Consider the following 16,809-nt stretch of genomic DNA (forward strand, 5'->3'; position numbering starts at 1 on the left):
ATAATTGTATTAACTGGAAACCGTAATACATGTGTGAATACATAGACCACAACATGTCCCTAGTAAGCCTCTAGTTGACTAGCTCGTTGATCAATAGATGGTTATGGTTTCCTGACCATGGACATTGGATGTCATTGATAACGGGATCACATCATTAGGAGAATGATGTGATGGACAAGACCCAATCCTAAGCATAGCACAAGATCGTGTAGTTCGTTTGCTAGAGCTTTTCTAATGTCATGTATCATTTCCTTAGACCATGAGATTGTGCAACTCCCGGATACCGTAGGAATGCTTTGGGTGTACCAAACGTCACAACGTAACTGGGTGGCTATAAAGGTGCACTACAGGTATCTCCGAAAGTGTCTGTTGGGTTGGCACGAATCGAGACTGGGATTTGTCACTCCGTATGACGGAGAGGTATCTCTGGGCCCACTCGGTAATGCATCATCATAATGAGCTCAATGTGACTAAGGAGTTAGCCACGGGATCATGCGTTACGGTACGAGTAAAGTGACTTGCCGGTAACGAGATTGAACAAGGTATTGGGATACCGACGATCGAATCTCGGGCAATTAACGTACCGATTGACAAAGGGAACTGTATACGAGATTGATTGAATCCTCGACATCGTGGTTCATCCGATGAGATCATCGTGGAACATGTGGGAGCCAACATGGGTATCCAGATCCTGCTGTTGGTTATTGACCGGAGAGTCGTCTCGGTCATGTCTGCATGTCTCCCAAACCCGTAGGGTCTACACACTTAAGGTTCGGTGACGCTAGAGTTGTAGAGATATTAGTATGCGGTTAACCGAAAGTTGTTCGGAGTCCCGGATGGGATCCCGGACGTCACGAGGAGTTCCGGAATGGTCCGGAGGTAAATATTTATATATGGGAAGTCCTATTTTGGCCACCGGAAAATGTTCGGGATTTTTCGGTATTGTACCGGGAAGGTTCTAGAAGGTTCCGAAGTGGGGCCCACCTGCATGGGGGGACCCACATGAACGTGGGTAGTGGGAGCAAGGCCCCACACCCCTGGTCAAGGCGCACCAAGATCCCACCTTAGAAGGAATAAGATCATATCCCGAAGGGATAAGATCAAGATCCCTAAAAAAGGGGGATAACAATCGGTGGGGAAGGGAAATGATGGGATTTCTTTCCCCCACCTTTGCCAACGCCCCAATGGACTTGGAGGGCAAGAAACCAGCCCCCTCCACCCCTATATATAGTGGGGAGGCGCATGGGAGCAGCACCCCAAGCCCTGGCGCCTCCCTCCCTCCCGTGACACCTCTTCCTCCCCGCTTGCGCTTGGCGAAGCCCTGCCGGGATCCCGCTACTTCCACCACCACGCCGTCGTGCTGCTGGATCTCCATCAACTTCTCCTCCCCCCTTGCTGGATCAAGAAGGAGGAGACGTCCCCGCTCCGTACGTGTGTTGAACGCGGAGGTGACGTCCGTTCGGCGCTAGGATCATCGGTGATTTGGATCACGACGAGTACGACTCCATCAACCCCGTTCTCTTGAACGCTTCCACTCGCGATCTACAAGGGTATGTAGATGCACTCCTCCCCTCTCGTTGCTAGCATCTCCTAGATTGATCCTGGTGACACGTAGGAAAATTTTGAATTTCTGCTACGTTCCCCAACAGCACCGCCGAGCATGTCCGGTGCCGGAGCTGGTGCCGGAGCAGGTGCGAGAGTCGGTGCGGGAGCAGGTGCAGGAGCCGGTGCGGGAGCCGGTGCGGGAGCAGGTGCAACTGCAGGTGCTGGTGCGACGCTAGTCGAGCTGCTCCCCAAGAAGTCAGCAAGGGGAAAGTCCGCTGCATTTTTTTCTGGATTTTGCCTGGTCCAATTGAAAACGGCCGGAACCAAGGAAGTAGACATATCTACAACCACCTGTTTTGCGGCAGCTACCGCTGTTGCGACTGTCTGAGATGATTTCTTCTCAACCGCAATCTCAACCTTCTTGTCGATGTTTTCTTCAGTTAACCTCAGCCTTTCCTTTCTCTCCTCCGTGGTCTCACGGTAGTACTTCTTCCACGTGGCGCCGTCTCCGACACCGTGCACGCATCCATACGACGGTCGAGTCTCCACCAGGAGTCGTTTCAATATGTTCAACGCCCGGTTGAATGGAGTGTTCCACTTGGGCCTCGCCAACGCCTCAGACGGCGAGTCGCTTTCAGCCGCAATCCTGTGCTGCTCTCTCTACAAAAGGCACAAGGATCGTTTCAAATATGACTAACGTGCAGTCGAATTGATCAGAAACTAAAATTACCAGCAGTCTCATGAACTCCGTCGTGACCGCGTTTGTCTCGAAAACCTTCTTCACTGGGTCCCAACGGTGCCGGGCCCTGAGGACGTCACGCTCTTGCGGGACGGTGAACTCCGCCAAGGGGTCTGGGATGCCCAGACTCGCGGCTTCTGCGTCCTCCTTGGCCCATATGGACCTCTTCCCGCCGTAACCACGGCTTCCGAGGTGGTGGCACCTAATGTTCCTCTGTTGAAGCCCCTTCATGTACTTCGACTTTTTTTGGCAGCTTCGGCCTCGCAAGCCGCCTTAAATATTTCAAAGTGCTCTGCCGTGATTGTCGGATTATCCTTTACAATCTCGAAGTGGGGTTCCTTTTTGTCGATGATCCTTGCTTTCACCCTTGTTTTCCAGGCGGCCAACGCATCGCTAAACTTGGTCATGGCGTGTTTGTTTATCTTCTTCATTGCCGGGTCCTTATCTGGATCTTTATAATCCTTTTCATTGCGGCCCGGGAACAAGAATATCTGGTGCAGCTTCTTTAGGAGGGAGGGCCTCATATTATCTATCTTCTGTAGTTTCTCATCGTTGATGGTGGCGGTTGTCCGTACGATGCAGCCTATTTGATTGCCGTAGCACGCGCGCGCTTCCTCGGGCGTGTTTTGCTCAAAATTGTCGTCGTCCACCTCCGTGACCACCAGTCTAGTAGTCTTGAGTTTGTTAGGAAGTCGTTGCCTCTTTGCTTTCGGTTCTACACCGGCTCCGCTCCCTGAGGCAGCGCCGGTCTCAGTCTCAGCGCCGGTCTCGATGCCGGTCTGAGTCTCAGTGCCGGTCTCAGTCTCAGCACCGGTCTGCGTGTCGGCCTCAGTCCCTGATGCGACCGGTGGGCCCAGCAACAACATCGGTTGATCGTCGGCAAGGCTCAAAAATTCGTCTGCCGCCAGGTAGACGTCGTCGCAATCACCAGAACCCTGTCCTTCATCATTGCTAGCCATGTTTCCTACGATTAAATCTAGTCAATTAATTCTAGACCTAATAAAATGAATAATGACATAAAAAAGGCCTATGTTTTGCAGGAACGTTGACTCCTTCCCGGTGCGGCAAATCCCGAGCACTCGATATGTCCTAGTTTGTAGCACAAGTCATGTCGAAATTCACGGAAAATTTCGGTATGACCTTTACTAAAAAGTGGACAAATCGAGAACCTGAAATTTGCCGGAACGGAAATGAATCAACATTCCAGCAAAACATAGGCCACTCAGCTTCATTCCCTGAAAACAGTGTTCAAATATCCATCTTCGACACCGCAACATATGTCCAAATTTCACAAGCTAATTCAAAAACAAAGTGTAGAAGAAAATTCATTTAACTACTAATAGAATAAAAATCAGTTAACTTTAGTGCTCTATAATGATGAAAGGAAAAAAATTCAGTTAACTACTAATTTCATTCATTTAGGTTATTCATTTAACTTCACCTAATTAACCTACTGTACCACTGCTACTAGCAGCACTACTAACCTAATTAACCTAGCAAAACTCTACTGCCCTAACTAAAAAACATCTAATTAACATCTACTAGTACCACTACTGCGCTAACCTAATTAACATCTGCTAGTATCACTATATACTACAAGCAGCATCTACCATAATTAAACCCTACTGCCCTAACTAACTTTTGCTGTAAACCATTTTTTTGCTCTAAACTAATTTTTGCTCTAACATCTACTACTTAACATCTTTTGCTCTAAACTAATTTTTTTGCTATAAACTAACTTTTGCTCTACTAATTTTTGCTCTAAAATGCAGAGAGAGAGGAGTGGGGGGAGGGGTGGGGGACCTACAGAGAGGGGAGAGACGGTGGCGGGGAGGTGCTCGGCGACGGAGGCAGGGGCGGAGAGGGCGGGCTCGGGCACGGGCAGAGGCGGTCCTAGGCGGTCCTGGGCGGGCTCAGGCGGCGGTGAGGTCGAGGGCGGTGACGGTGAGGTCGAGGGCGGCCTCGGGCGGCGGCGGTGAGGCTAAGGGCGGCCTCGGGCGGCGGCGGTGAGGATGACGGCGGCCTCGGGGGGAGACGGTGAGGTTGCGGGCGTCCACGCCGGCAGGAGACGGCGGCGAAGTGGGGTGACGGCGAATTGGGGAGACAGCGGCGAGGGCGAGGGGTTTGGGGGAGAAGTGGTGGCCGAGGGGAGGGAAACCGCTGTTTAAGTGAAACGTAATGGTAGCGCGTTCCGGAAAACGCGTTATAGCTAAGTTAGCTACACCGCGTTCCGGAAAACGCGTTATAGCTAAGTTAGCTACAACGCATTTCCTGAAACGCGCTACTGCTATTCCTTTATCCTTTTTCTCCTTTTTTCATTAATTTTTCTTTACATTTTATTTTTTTCTTTCTCCTTTTTCTATTTCTTTCATTCTCATTTACTTTTCTACTTGTTTTTCATTTTATTTTATTTTCGTTAGCAGTAGCGCCTTACACATAAACGCGTTGCTACGACAAAATTAGCGGCAGCGCTGTTTCTAAAAGAGCGCTACTACTATGTGTAGCCGATCAGCTTAGTGGTGGGAATTTTTGTAGTAGTGCTTTTATAACGGGACGCGCTACTGCTATATATGTATCTGCAGCGCTGTTATTTCACGCGTGCTACTGCTGTTAGCAGTAGCGCCCTTTTTTAACATGCGCTACTGCTAAAGTTCTGTGTATAGGCTTTTTCTTAGTAGTGTTAGTTTTAGTTCATTTCAATTCTTATTTTAGTCTATCAGTAGTCTATGGATTTTATTTGGCCTAGATTGCTAGATGTACTAACTTGTTGTGCCAAGGCAATCTAAAACATTAAGTGTTGCTACTGTAATTCGTTCATTGTTTCACGCCTTCCCGTAGACGCGCGCCCCCACCTCCCCGCCGACGCGTGCCCCCCACCTCCCCTTCGACGTGCGCCGCCATGCCTTCCTAGAGACGCGCGCCGCTCCGCCGCCTCAGCGCCCATGCCGTTCAAACTCAGCCACCTAGGCCGTTCACCACCACCACCAGAGCCTGTTCAGTTGGCGGCGTTCCTGGAGCTGCAGATGTGGTGCTGACAGTAGTAGGCGCTGGTTGTGTTGGATGAAATGCCTAGGAGCTCCCATGATTTATACATGGAACCCAGATGATTCCGTTTCTCCATTCCCCCAAGTGCTTCAATACTGGCTCCTTCTCGGCCGGCTCGATCGCTGCTGGATTAGGTGGGCGTAGTGTGGGTTTGGAGGAGCATGGAGGTGGACGGATACGGGAAAGCTGGCACCGCTCTTGTGTTATTTTCTCTAGCGATTGAGAAATTGATACACTCTTTTCAACGCGTAAGTTTATCTGCTCACAACCTGTTTGTGTGAAAGCCAAAATAGCTTGAGAATAGCAACCTGTTCGAGCTTAGCTGAGAATATTTTGAATCGTTGTGTGAGGCAGTGTGGACATGGCCTTGAGATAATGCATGCTGCTTTATTCATAAAGAGACGGTGCTGCTGATTTTATTCATAGGAAACTGAACCAAAACAGTGGTTGCTACTACTAGTGTTTGCAAATTATAATTACTAGAACTCTTATTTCTCACCCTTTTAATTGCTGGCTAATTCTTGTGAAAAGTAGTGGTTAATCTTGCTAATTACTTTGATGTGATGCCTACATTGTCAGTCCAGCTCCTGCAACCAACACAGGTCGTTGCATCCATAGATAATTATCCATCAAACAACTTGCATATGCCAAATAGGAACACAGAGGACAACTACCTTTGTCAAATTATCCATCAGGCAGCAAGGAACCTCATCTGAACTGGTACATCAGAAAACAAAAGAAAATCAGATGAATGAACACCAAAAGAACCAGCGTGGCGGCATGCACTGGTGCCGGCAGAAGCTCGTACATCAAGGAGCATGGCAGGAGAGTTCGGATGGAGAAGGGAGGAAGATGCTTGTCTTTTAAAAATGTATGTGCAGGAGGTTTGGGAGCCAAAATGCTGATTTTTTGTTGTGTTTAATTTTTTCGGGTGCATGATCGACGGACGGCACCACAAGAATGGACGGTTCAATCTTGGCGCTTGGGCTAGTTCAGCAATGACGAGCGCGACCACCAAATCACGAACTGCAGTAGTATCCTTATGGGCATCAATGGAGCGTTTTATCTTTTGAGCTGTATCTGTATACTGAAATTGCTGGGCTTACACGTGCTCTTGTGAGACAGGTCCTTCAATAGGAAATCCTTATGGTCAACCTCAGTTCATTGATTTGACGGCACTTACTTTTGCAGAGAAGAAAAGGTTTTCTTTGGACTACTTTGAGTGATCCAACGAAAGTGATGCAGCATGGAGAGTAGAAGTTTTTTACGTTGTCATGATATAACCGTATCTAAGACTTAAAATAGTGGCACCTCAGTTCAATGGTATACTTCTTTAACTGTTTGGTATTCTCTTCTGCACAATTGATGATTTTTTCAGTTCATCTTTTTTCGGTGATTTTCAGTTCACCTTTAATGTGATTTTCACTTCATCTTTACAGAGCCCAATCCTGACGCGCCCAGCCACTGCTCGTGAACCCCGCCTCCATCAGCTCCAGTTCACCGGAGCCGTCAGTCCGCGGGAGTAGGGGTAGCAGGTTCACCCGATGTTCGACGCCTTCTTCCATCTCCAAAAATCTTGTTTTCTGAGTTCAGTTCTTTGTCGTTTTGGTTACTAAACTCGTATGGATGAAAAAGAATTGTTCCGGGAAATTCATGTCTTAAAACTAGATAAGTTCTTCCTAAAAAAAAAACTAGTTAAGTTCGAAAAACAAACCATGACCAGTTCGAAAAAGAACCGCCCCTCACCCTAGGAGTTCAGTTATCCAATGAGTTTCAGTCCAACTTGAGGTCCTTGAGATGATGGTATAGTTGAGTTCAGTCATTAACATGTCATTAAGGTTTGCATGGAATAAAAAAGAGAATTATTTGTGGCAATCAGTTGCTTAAGATGTTTCTCTTATGCCAAATGCAGTCATTCTTTGTTTAGATGTTACTGCCTATGCACGTGTAAACCCAGCTATTAGAGTAAATAAAGGATACAATTTGCTTTTTCAGCAGTGTTTTATAGCTTGCTCACCAAATATATAAGGGGTAAGTCAAGATACATGCTACAGATTACTAATTTGTTGTGTTCTGAATATATCTTCTTTGCCTATGATGCAAATGTTGCTGATGAACATCTTTGTGCAGAAAAGGCTAAAAAAAGTCACTTTTCTGGTTTCAAAATTTGAGATGATGATTCAGTTCAGAAAAATGGACAATTGCCAAAAACAATTAAGGTAATTGCTCGATGTTGGCTTGAACTCTGTGCTACTAGTCTGCAGTGGTGCTAGTGGCCTTGTGCTCAATTAAAGCAATTTGGAGCAACTTGCCGCTCTAAATCTAACTCTGCATTTTGTGTGTGTTCATATTCAGAAGTTCAGGTCATCCCTACAACCGCGCCGAGCTCGCACTCCGCGGCCGCTGGCGCCCCCAACCTAACGCCGTCCGTGACCCTACACTACACTCCTCTGCTGGAGGAGCATGTCAATTCGTGTCGAGCATAACAGTCTGTTAGTTTCGATAGTTCGTCAATTCGCCGGTGGGATCCGCAGGTCAGACCCTCATCTCCCACAAATTACTCTTAAATCATGTGCAAAGTTGTAATCAAGTTTGTTTGTATGTGTCAGTTCATGTCTGTTCTTGTTGTCTGGTCCTGTTCATAAATTGTTATTTTTGGGTAATTTTTTATTATGGACAGTACAGATGCATATTGTTGTGTAGTACTAGATGTGTGCATTGATGCGTTCGAATCCCTTCAGTACACTTTGATTCCTCCTGGTGGTTCAATGTGTCGAGCGGCAACAGCGCTCGCTTCCCAATGGTTGCCCGCGCAACAGTGGTGGAGGAGTCAGCAGCGTTCCATGGCCTTCGTCCTCCTCGTCGCGTCTTTTCTTATAAATAGCCAGAAGAAAACGAGGCACAGGCTTCATGCTCTCCATCTTCTGAAAATGCAGTGTTAAGCTCTGCGGCCACTTGGATGTGAATTCTCACGCTCCTCCATTGGGCGAGCTCCCAGGGCACCACGACGCTCGAGATTGTCATCTCTGCCCTCGGCCGTGAAGGCCAAGAGGTTGCCTGCACCCTGCTCGATGAAATGCCACTTCTGACCAGCAGCTGGCATGATGCTCGCGCGTAGACTTCCGTGCTTCTGTGATTTCCTGTATGCATGTACATGAAAAAGTTTCCTATTCACGGAGGATGGCTCCTCTCCCTTCTCCCCCTTCGTCCCCTCGCGCGCCGCTCCCCTCCTCCCCCTTCGTCCCCTTGCGCGCCGCTCCCCTCCTCCCCCCTGCCCTCGCCGTGACCCATGGCTCCCCCCTCCCCCCCTCCCCTCCCTTCCCTCCCGCCGCCCCCCCCCCCCCCCCCCCCGTCTTCTGCGAGTCGGGATGGCTCTCCCTGCTCCTCTTCGGCGGCGTCCTTCCCCGGATCGCGTTTCTGGGCGCTGGGCGACTCGGTGGAGTCGGATTCTGACTCGGCAGAGGATGCCTCGTCGGGTGCAGTCTCGCTGATGCCGCCCGTGCTGGCGCCGGGCCGCGTCTGGAAATTTGCTCCGGGTGGCAGGGGCCGGCCAGTGTCGTTTCCCTCTGGGTCGTCTGGGTGGTGGTGCGTTGGCCGGCGTCGGCGCCGTGCGGGACGGGGCCCGGCAGCCTCTCCTGAGTGTGGTCTCCTCGGTTCCTCCCCGTCCGCTGGCCTGTTGGATTTGGATGTTGGTGCTTCTCCGGTCGCCTGTCCTATTCGCCCTCCTCCTCGCCGGCCTAGGCCGGTGACGGCGGCGGCGGCTTCGCCGGTGTGTGCGGGGGCGGGCGGTGGCCAAACCCTAGATCCGGTCTGTTCTTTGGTCGATATGGGCCTTGGTGAGCTCGTGGGCCTGGCGGCGCCTGGATCGTCTCGAGCTGGGCCGCCCGGGCCCCCGGCTCTGTCGTCCCTCGTGTCTTTTCCTCCCCTCTCGTCTATGGGCCCGGGGCAGTTGGTTGTGGCCACTGCTCCGCGTCCGCCCCCTTCCCGAGCCTGCGATCCCGTTACGGCCCACTCGGCCCTCTCTGGCCTGGCTTGTTGTGGGTATTTATGGGTGCGTCGCGGCGCTCCCCCCCTTCCTAGGGTTTCCGGCGTCCGCCGCTGATATCCGCAGGGTGCGTCGTCCTATCCGCCAATTCTCCAGATCCGCTCCCTCCCCACCCCCACTGCTTCTCTCCTTCGCTGAGGTGACCGCCATGGACAAATCTCGGGGTTCCTCCTCCGAGGCCCTTTCGGGTAGCAAGCGTGCCCGTGAAGCGTCGCCGGGCGATGGGGTCGATCTGGCCTATGAGGCGGAGCTGCGGTCCAAGCTCGAATCGGAGCGGGCGATGCGCGTGCTGCCTTCTGAGCGGGAGGAGTGGGAGGCGGGGGCGGAGCGCTCCGTGGCCAGATCTGGGTCGACGGTCCCTGGCGCGGGGCTGGATCCGTGGGAGGCCACTGCTGCTTCGACTGGCGGTGGTTCCTCCTCGTCGACGCCGCGCCCCGCTCCGGCCAGGGGCCCGGTCCCTCCACCTCGGCCCCCTCCCCGCTTGTTTGCGGCGGGCAGTGCCTCTCGCTCGGGGCCGCGCTTCGGGCCTGGCTCCTCCTCTTCGCACGTCGGGGATCGGCGCCCCCCTCCTCCTACTTCGGGTCCCCCTTCTGCGGTCCGTGGCGATGGCATCCTGCCGCCGCCACCGCCTCCCCCTCCTCGCCAGCATCCTGCCTCCTCGGGCCCTTCACCGACCCTGACTTGCTTTGCGTGCCACCGCCCGAATCACTTCCAATCTAGATGCACTAATCCACCCTTCTGCCTCATCTGCCGCTCGGGCGGCCATCTCACTGTCGACTGCCGTAACCGTGCCAAGATTCCCTCTTTCATCCAGTTTGGCTTGGGTATTCTCGGATGTTCTTTCTTCGCTCTGGATGCTGATGTTCCTGTGGTGATGGCTGCGCCGTCCCTCTCTAACGCGGCCATCGTCACGGTGTGTGGTCAGTTGATCTCTCCGCAGACCCTCTTGGATGGCTTGAAAATTTGGGACGATGGTGGTTGGGATTGGCAGGTGCGCCAGCTTTCAGAGTATGAATTTGCAGTGGTTTTTCCCTCTAAGGACTGTCTACGGATGATCTCCTCGTGCACCAGTTTTACCCTACCCCTCAACCAGCTTGTGGTTTCTATCAAAGCAGCTACTTGTGGTGCCAAGGCGGTGGGCCCGCTTAGCAAGATCTGGGTGCTAGTTGACGACGTGCCCGTGGGGCTTCGATCTGTGGAGTTCATGATGGCGTTTGGTAAGCTCATTGGCAAGCCCGTGGAGGTGGATATGGAATCCCTGGGCAAGGTTGGCCCGGTTCGTCTCAATGTCTGGTGCATCGATCCCGTTTGTGTTCATGGCTCTGTGGATGTCTTCCCTTCTCCTGAGGGTGTGCGACTTCGGGTTCGGGTGGAGGGTGCAGATCCCCGTGCTCCTCCTCCACCCCCGCCTCCTCCTTCCAAGCGTTCGGACCAGGACAAGGATGACACGCAGGGGGATGGGTCGGCTGGGGGGCAGAACCCAAGTGGAGGAACTGATCCGCGCTTCACACAGTCTGAATGGGATAAGCTGGATTCGGATGAACGCGAGCTGCTCAAGGACAATGCCCCTGCCCCTAACCCTCAGAAGGAGGACCTGGCTTCTCGTGCCGCTGGTGCTGGTAAGGGGACCCCCATCTCTGGAGTTTGTTCCAATGTGCCTACTCGCCCGCAGTCTCCTTCCTTCTCTGGGATCGAGGACCTTCCAGCTTCCCCCCTTGCGCACCACCGAGCCCTCAACTAAGCAGAAGAAGAAGTCTTCGGTCCGGAAATTTTCAGCTAAGAGTTGGGCCTCCTCCACTTCCAAGCTGTCGGCGACGGGTCTGGCTCGGCATCTGGACAAGGACCTGGGCTCCGTCTCGGGGTCTGGCCCTGGGCCGGCGTCGCCGATTCGGTGCTCCCCTGTGTTGCACTCTCCGGCATCCACAGCGCGGAAGGGTCGGCGTGTGCGCGAGTCTGGCGTCTCGGTGGCGGTGTGGGCGGAGCGGCGTGCCGCGGCCAAGGACCTCCCTCCTTCAAGTTCGTCTGCCCAACCATCTCTCCCTGCCTCCCCTGTTCGCCTTGTTTTACCAGCTCTGTCAGATGACCATTTGCTGCATATCATGTCTGATATTGGGGTGGTTGCGACACCAGGGATGAGCTCCCCTTCTCACCTTCTTTCTGTCATTAGGGCCAATGAGGCAGCCCAGGCTGCCATTGCTAAGGCCGTTGAGGCCGCGAAAGGTGCTGGTCCTGTTGATGCTCAGGGCCAAGTCGGGGGGCTGGAGGCGACAAATGGTTGTGGCCAGTCGTCGGCCCCCCGGTCCTTTCTAAGGTGGGGCGTCCCAAGCGATCTAAGCCTTGTGGGGCTCCGTGCAGATCGAGTCTCCGTATTAAAAACCTTTCCTTCAAATGAGAGCTCTATTCTGGAATATTCGTAGTTTCGGTGCTAGGGGCGCCGTGACCAGATTCAGGACTTGGTTTGTGGTGAACATATTGACATTTTAGGGCTGGTCGAAACGTTCAAGGAATCCTTTTCCCCTTCTGAACTCTCTGCGATAGCTGGGATGGATAGGTTTGATTGGCACCTTCTCCCCGCCTCGGGCCACTCTGGGGGAATCTTGATTGGGTCCAAGCGGGACGTTTTTGATTTCATTACTTTTGATCATGGCATCTTTTGGGCTAGCTGTGTGGTTCATCATCGTCAGCTCAACACTTTGTGGGAATTTATGGTGGTTTATGGCCCTGCGGATCACACGCTTGCTCCTCTCTTTTTGGACGAACTATCGACTAAGATTGAAACATGTTCTATTCCTCTTCTAATTGGGGGTGATTTCAATTTGTTACGTTCTCCGGCCGACAAGAACAATCCTAATTTCTCCTGGCCTCTTGCCAATGCTTTTAATGATTTCATCAGTAACTGCGCGCTGCGTGAGCTCCCTAGGGTGGGGGCGCGTTTCACCTGGTCTAACCATCAATCCTCGCCTGTCCGGTCGGTGCTGGACAGGGTTTTTGTTTCTGTTCAGTGGGACTCGCTATTTCCTCGCGCGCTGCTTAAGGCTAGGCCTGCGGTGGGCTCTGATCATGTCCCCCTGATCCTGGATGCGGGTATCCTCTCTCTTGTTTCTCCCTCCCGTTTCCAGTTTGATGCTTCTTGGCTTGTTGTGGAGGGTTTTTGCGACATGGTGGCTTCTAAGATCACTAATTTTCTCTCCTCTCCTCACCGCTCCTTTGGCCCCTTGGATGATTGGCACAAGCTATCTTATGAGTTGCGTAAATTCTTAAGGGGGTGGTCTCGGAATAGGGCGGCCGAGTTGCGTAGAGACAAGGAGTCCCTCGAATCTCAAATCCGGGAGTTGGATCTATCTGCTGACACATCTGGGCTTTCACCTTCTCAGTGGGCTTCTCGCTACTCCCTGGAAGACGCTCTGCTGCTGCTCCACCAACAGTCAGAGATTTACTGGCGCCAACGAGGTGCCCTTAACTGGACCTTAAAAGGGGATGCTATGACGGCCTATTTTTTTGCGATCGCGAATGGCAGACGTCGCAGGTGTTTCATTGACACTCTGTTGATTGACGGTGTTAGAGTTTCTGACCAGTCCCTCATTATGAATCACATTGTTAGTTTCTATTCTACTCTACTCGGTTCTAAGCCGGACCCTGGGCTTGGCCTTTGTCCCGACTTTTGGGGTGAGGGGTCTAAGATCTCTCCGGACGAAAATTCGGACCTGATGGTTCCCTTATCTGATGATGAGATTTGGCAGGTGATTAGCTCGGCTAACCCGCAGGCTGCTTCCGGCCCTGATGGTTTCTCGATCCCCTTCTTCAAAAAATTCTGGCCGCAGTTGCGGCCTCTCATTTGTTCGATCATCCAAGGGTTCTGGTTGGGTACGGTGGACATTTCTCGCCTTAACTACGCTGTCATTACCCTTATTCCTAAAGTCAAGGGCGCGGATTTGATCTCGCAATTTAGGCCGATCGCCCTTATTAATAACTTCGCCAAGTTTCCGGCTAAAGGGTTAGCCACTCGTCTCTCCCCCATTGCCCACCGTACCATTAGCCCTTTCCAGTCGGCTTTCATCAAGGGTTGTTTCATTCTGGACGGGGTCCTCTGTTTGCATGAAATCGTTCATGATCTTAAGATTCGTAAGTCGAAAGCGGTGATTCTAAAATTAGACTTTGAGAAGGCCTATGACTCGTTGAGTTGGCATTTTCTGCGTAGAGTTTTATTGGCCAAAGGGTTCGAGGGGCCCCTCGTCCATAGGATTATGCAGTTGGTCTCGGGAGGCCACACTGCCATCAATGTTAATGGTCAGGTTAGCAAATTCTTTGCCAATGGTAGGGGCCTGAGGCAAGGCGATCCTGCCTCTCCCATCCTATTCAATTTCGTTGCAGATGCTTTATCTCGCCTCCTTTCTAGGGCGGCTGCCACTGGGCACATTACTCCGGTTTGCTCTAATCTCATTCCGCATGGTCTCACCCATCTCCAATATGCGGACGACACTATTATTCTGGTCGAGATGAATGAGGCCTGCCTTGCCCACCTCAAATTTATTTTACTCTGCTTCGAGGCTATGTCGGGGCTTAAGATTAACTTTGCCAAGAGCGAAGTAGTTGTGACTGGTGTGGACGAGTCGGAAGCCGCGCGAGTGGCCCACCTTCTTAACTGTAAGCAGGGCTCCTATCCGTTCAAATACTTGGGGTTGCCTATTTCCCCGGATGTGCTACATGCCAAAGATTTTGCCCCGATAGTCACTAAGGTGGGAAACAGGGTCCTTCCCTGGCGGGGTAGATATAATACGAACGCTGGTAAAGTGGCCCTAATTAATGCTTGTCTCTCCTCCCTCCCCATGTTCCTTATGGGCTTCTTTCTCTTGTCGGCTGGGATTCATGCTGGTTTTGACAAACACCGTGGGGCGTTTTACTGGAATGCTGCGGACAACCGTCGCAAATATCGCTTCGTCAAATGGAAATTGATGTGCAGGCCCAAAAACCTTGGGGGGTTAGGGATTCTCAATACTTCCATCATGAACCAATGCTTGATGATTAAATGGTGGTGGAAGATTATGAGCGCTGAGGATCAACCCCTTTGGTTGTTGATCCTTAAGGCTAAATATTTCCCATCCTCAAGCCCGATGTTCGCTCTGCCGCGTGGTGGCTCTCAGTTTTGGAAGTCTCTGGTCAAAGTTAGACCTGTTTTTCAATCTTTTGCTAAGTTTGTTGTTGGGGATGGTTCCTCTATTCGGTTTTGGCTTGATTGGTGGTGTGGAGATTCACCTCTCTCGGTGACCTTCCCTACCCTTTTCTCTTACTGCTCTGAACCTAATATTTCTATTGCGAAGCTTGCTTCTCAGGGGTGGAACCTGGCCTTCCGCCGTTCTCTGTCGCCTGTAGAGTTTGAAGATTGGCAACGTCTTACTGCCCTCTTCCCTATGCTCTCGACGGTCAGGGACTCGGTGCTCTGGCCGCTTTCTGCCTCTGGGCGGTTTTCTGTTAAGTCGCTCTATTCTAAGCTAGTTGGTGGCACACCTACCAGTCGTTTTTCCCAAGTTTGGAAGGCCCGTATTCCCCCTAAGATAAATTTTTTCTTGTGGCAAGCCTTTCGAGGCCGGCTGCCCTCGGCTGATCAGATTCGTAAGAGAAACGGGCCGGGTTCCCAGTTTTGTGCTCTTTGTGGTGAGGTGGAGGACTCAGATCATATCTTTTTTCACTGTCACCTGGCTAAGCTTATTTGGAGTTGTGTGCGGGACTGGCTTCATGTGTCTTGGGCCCCTGCCTCCTTTGCTGAGTTGCGCAGCCTGGCATCCAACCTTTCCGGTGTTTCTAGACGGATCTTTTGGGTGGGCTTGGGGGCTTTATGCTGGTCTCTGTGGACTACTAGGAACAAATTTACTATCGAGCACGTGTTTCCGGCTAAACCGGCTGACTGCTTATTTAAATCGTGTGCTTTCCTGCAGCAGTGGAAATCATTGACTAAAGCCGACGACCAAGAGGCGCTATCTATGCTGATCGACAAAATCCGGACCATGGCGTCTCAGTTATGCAGACAAGAGCACGTTGCTTGAGGGATTCTTTTGGGCCTGAGTCTTTAGCTTAGTTGGTTCCTTCTATTCCGGCCTGCGTGCCGTGTACTGGCATGGGAGCCATGTACCATGACTTTATCCGCGTTGTCCTGCCCAGCGTTGGGGCTTGGGTGTGTTTGATACGTTTCGGTGATGCTGTTGCTACCTGCGTTATGGCTTTATTTATAAAGTCGGGCGTATGCCTTTCCTCTAAAAAGAAAAAGTTTCCTATTAAGAATAGTACTAATCAGTACGACTTACACAAAAAGTTGTACTGCACATACATTCTTAATGTTAAAGATGAGCAGTAAAAGATACAAGTTACAGTTTCAGGGCAACCTGTCTCAGACCCTTTCCAGGTTCAGGTAATAAATGTTTGGTATTCTTATATACATTCTTTTTTATGATCTTGTGATGTTTCATACTTTTTTTAACTTATATATAGTTGATGCTCTTTGTGAACTGATAGCTGATTCTTTTTGTTAACTGATAAACTAAGTAACGACATGGATGTATTATCAGGCCGTGAAAATGATGTAAAAATATGTGCAGATTAGTGGATGAGTGTTATCTAGATTCTTCTAATCTGAAGATAGTGGCACCACTAAGAAAAAGAAAAATAATTAGTTTTTTCTATAGCCACGAAATGGGCATTCGGCTCAGTAATCTTCCATTGCTAGAGGTACTGCCTCTTGAGTTAATTTATGAAACTAAAATCATCCTTTTTTGTGTTTTCGTGTTGTCAAATATGTGCAGGAAGTTCTACTGCTGGCAAAACATACACTCTGTACAAAAGAAGAACACACTAGGTCTACATGTTCACTGTGTATTTATATTATTAGTTCATAAATAAGCACATATAGAAGTTCGATTTGTGTTATTGAACATCGCTTGTTTGTGATCATTGCTTGTAGGTATTCATGTGGACTTTAAATAATGACTATTCTTGTAGGAGGTTTGAAGATTATCGTGGAGCCAGTTCAAGAGATTAGTTTCGTGAAAAAAAAATGTGATCTTTTGGTCAGGATTTTGCATGATCCATAGCCATCGGTGGCAACAGGGAGCAGCTCGAGACTACCAGCGTGAGTCGTCCATCGTCTTCTATGCGTGAGCTTGTTGTCTCTGCACATCTAGCATTAGAGTATCTCCTCCCCTTGCTGCACACACATGCCGGGCGGTCGAGCTAGTGTTGTTTGGTGATACTGGTCGTGACTCTTGCGTTGTCATTGGACAAAGAATTTGTTCTGTAACTATGTATTTGCAGGACCTTTAGCAAATATTGTTGTGTTCTGAGTATTCTGATGTGGGCCAAAATGGTGAGCATTAAAACATCAGCCCGAATTAAATAAAACTGATAAGTTCTACTTTCAGTAAACGGGTGAACCTAGATGCAACAA

General features: G+C 50.7%; 1 long non-coding RNA gene across 1 annotated transcript; it reads left to right on the plus strand.

Annotated features, from left to right (window-relative positions):
* Nucleotides 1-6,388: 6,388 nt before the first annotated feature.
* LOC141021307 (uncharacterized) lies at nt 6,389-15,433 on the plus strand. Its single transcript, XR_012182051.1, has 5 exons — nt 6,389-6,652; nt 6,769-6,864; nt 7,460-7,548; nt 7,685-7,863; nt 15,308-15,433. It is a non-coding gene; the product is annotated as an uncharacterized lncRNA (long non-coding RNA).
* Nucleotides 15,434-16,809: the final 1,376 nt, after the last annotated feature.

This window comes from Aegilops tauschii, chromosome 4 (assembly GCF_002575655.3).
Source record: "Aegilops tauschii subsp. strangulata cultivar AL8/78 chromosome 4, Aet v6.0, whole genome shotgun sequence".
Classification (NCBI taxonomy): Eukaryota; Viridiplantae; Streptophyta; class Magnoliopsida; order Poales; family Poaceae; genus Aegilops; species Aegilops tauschii.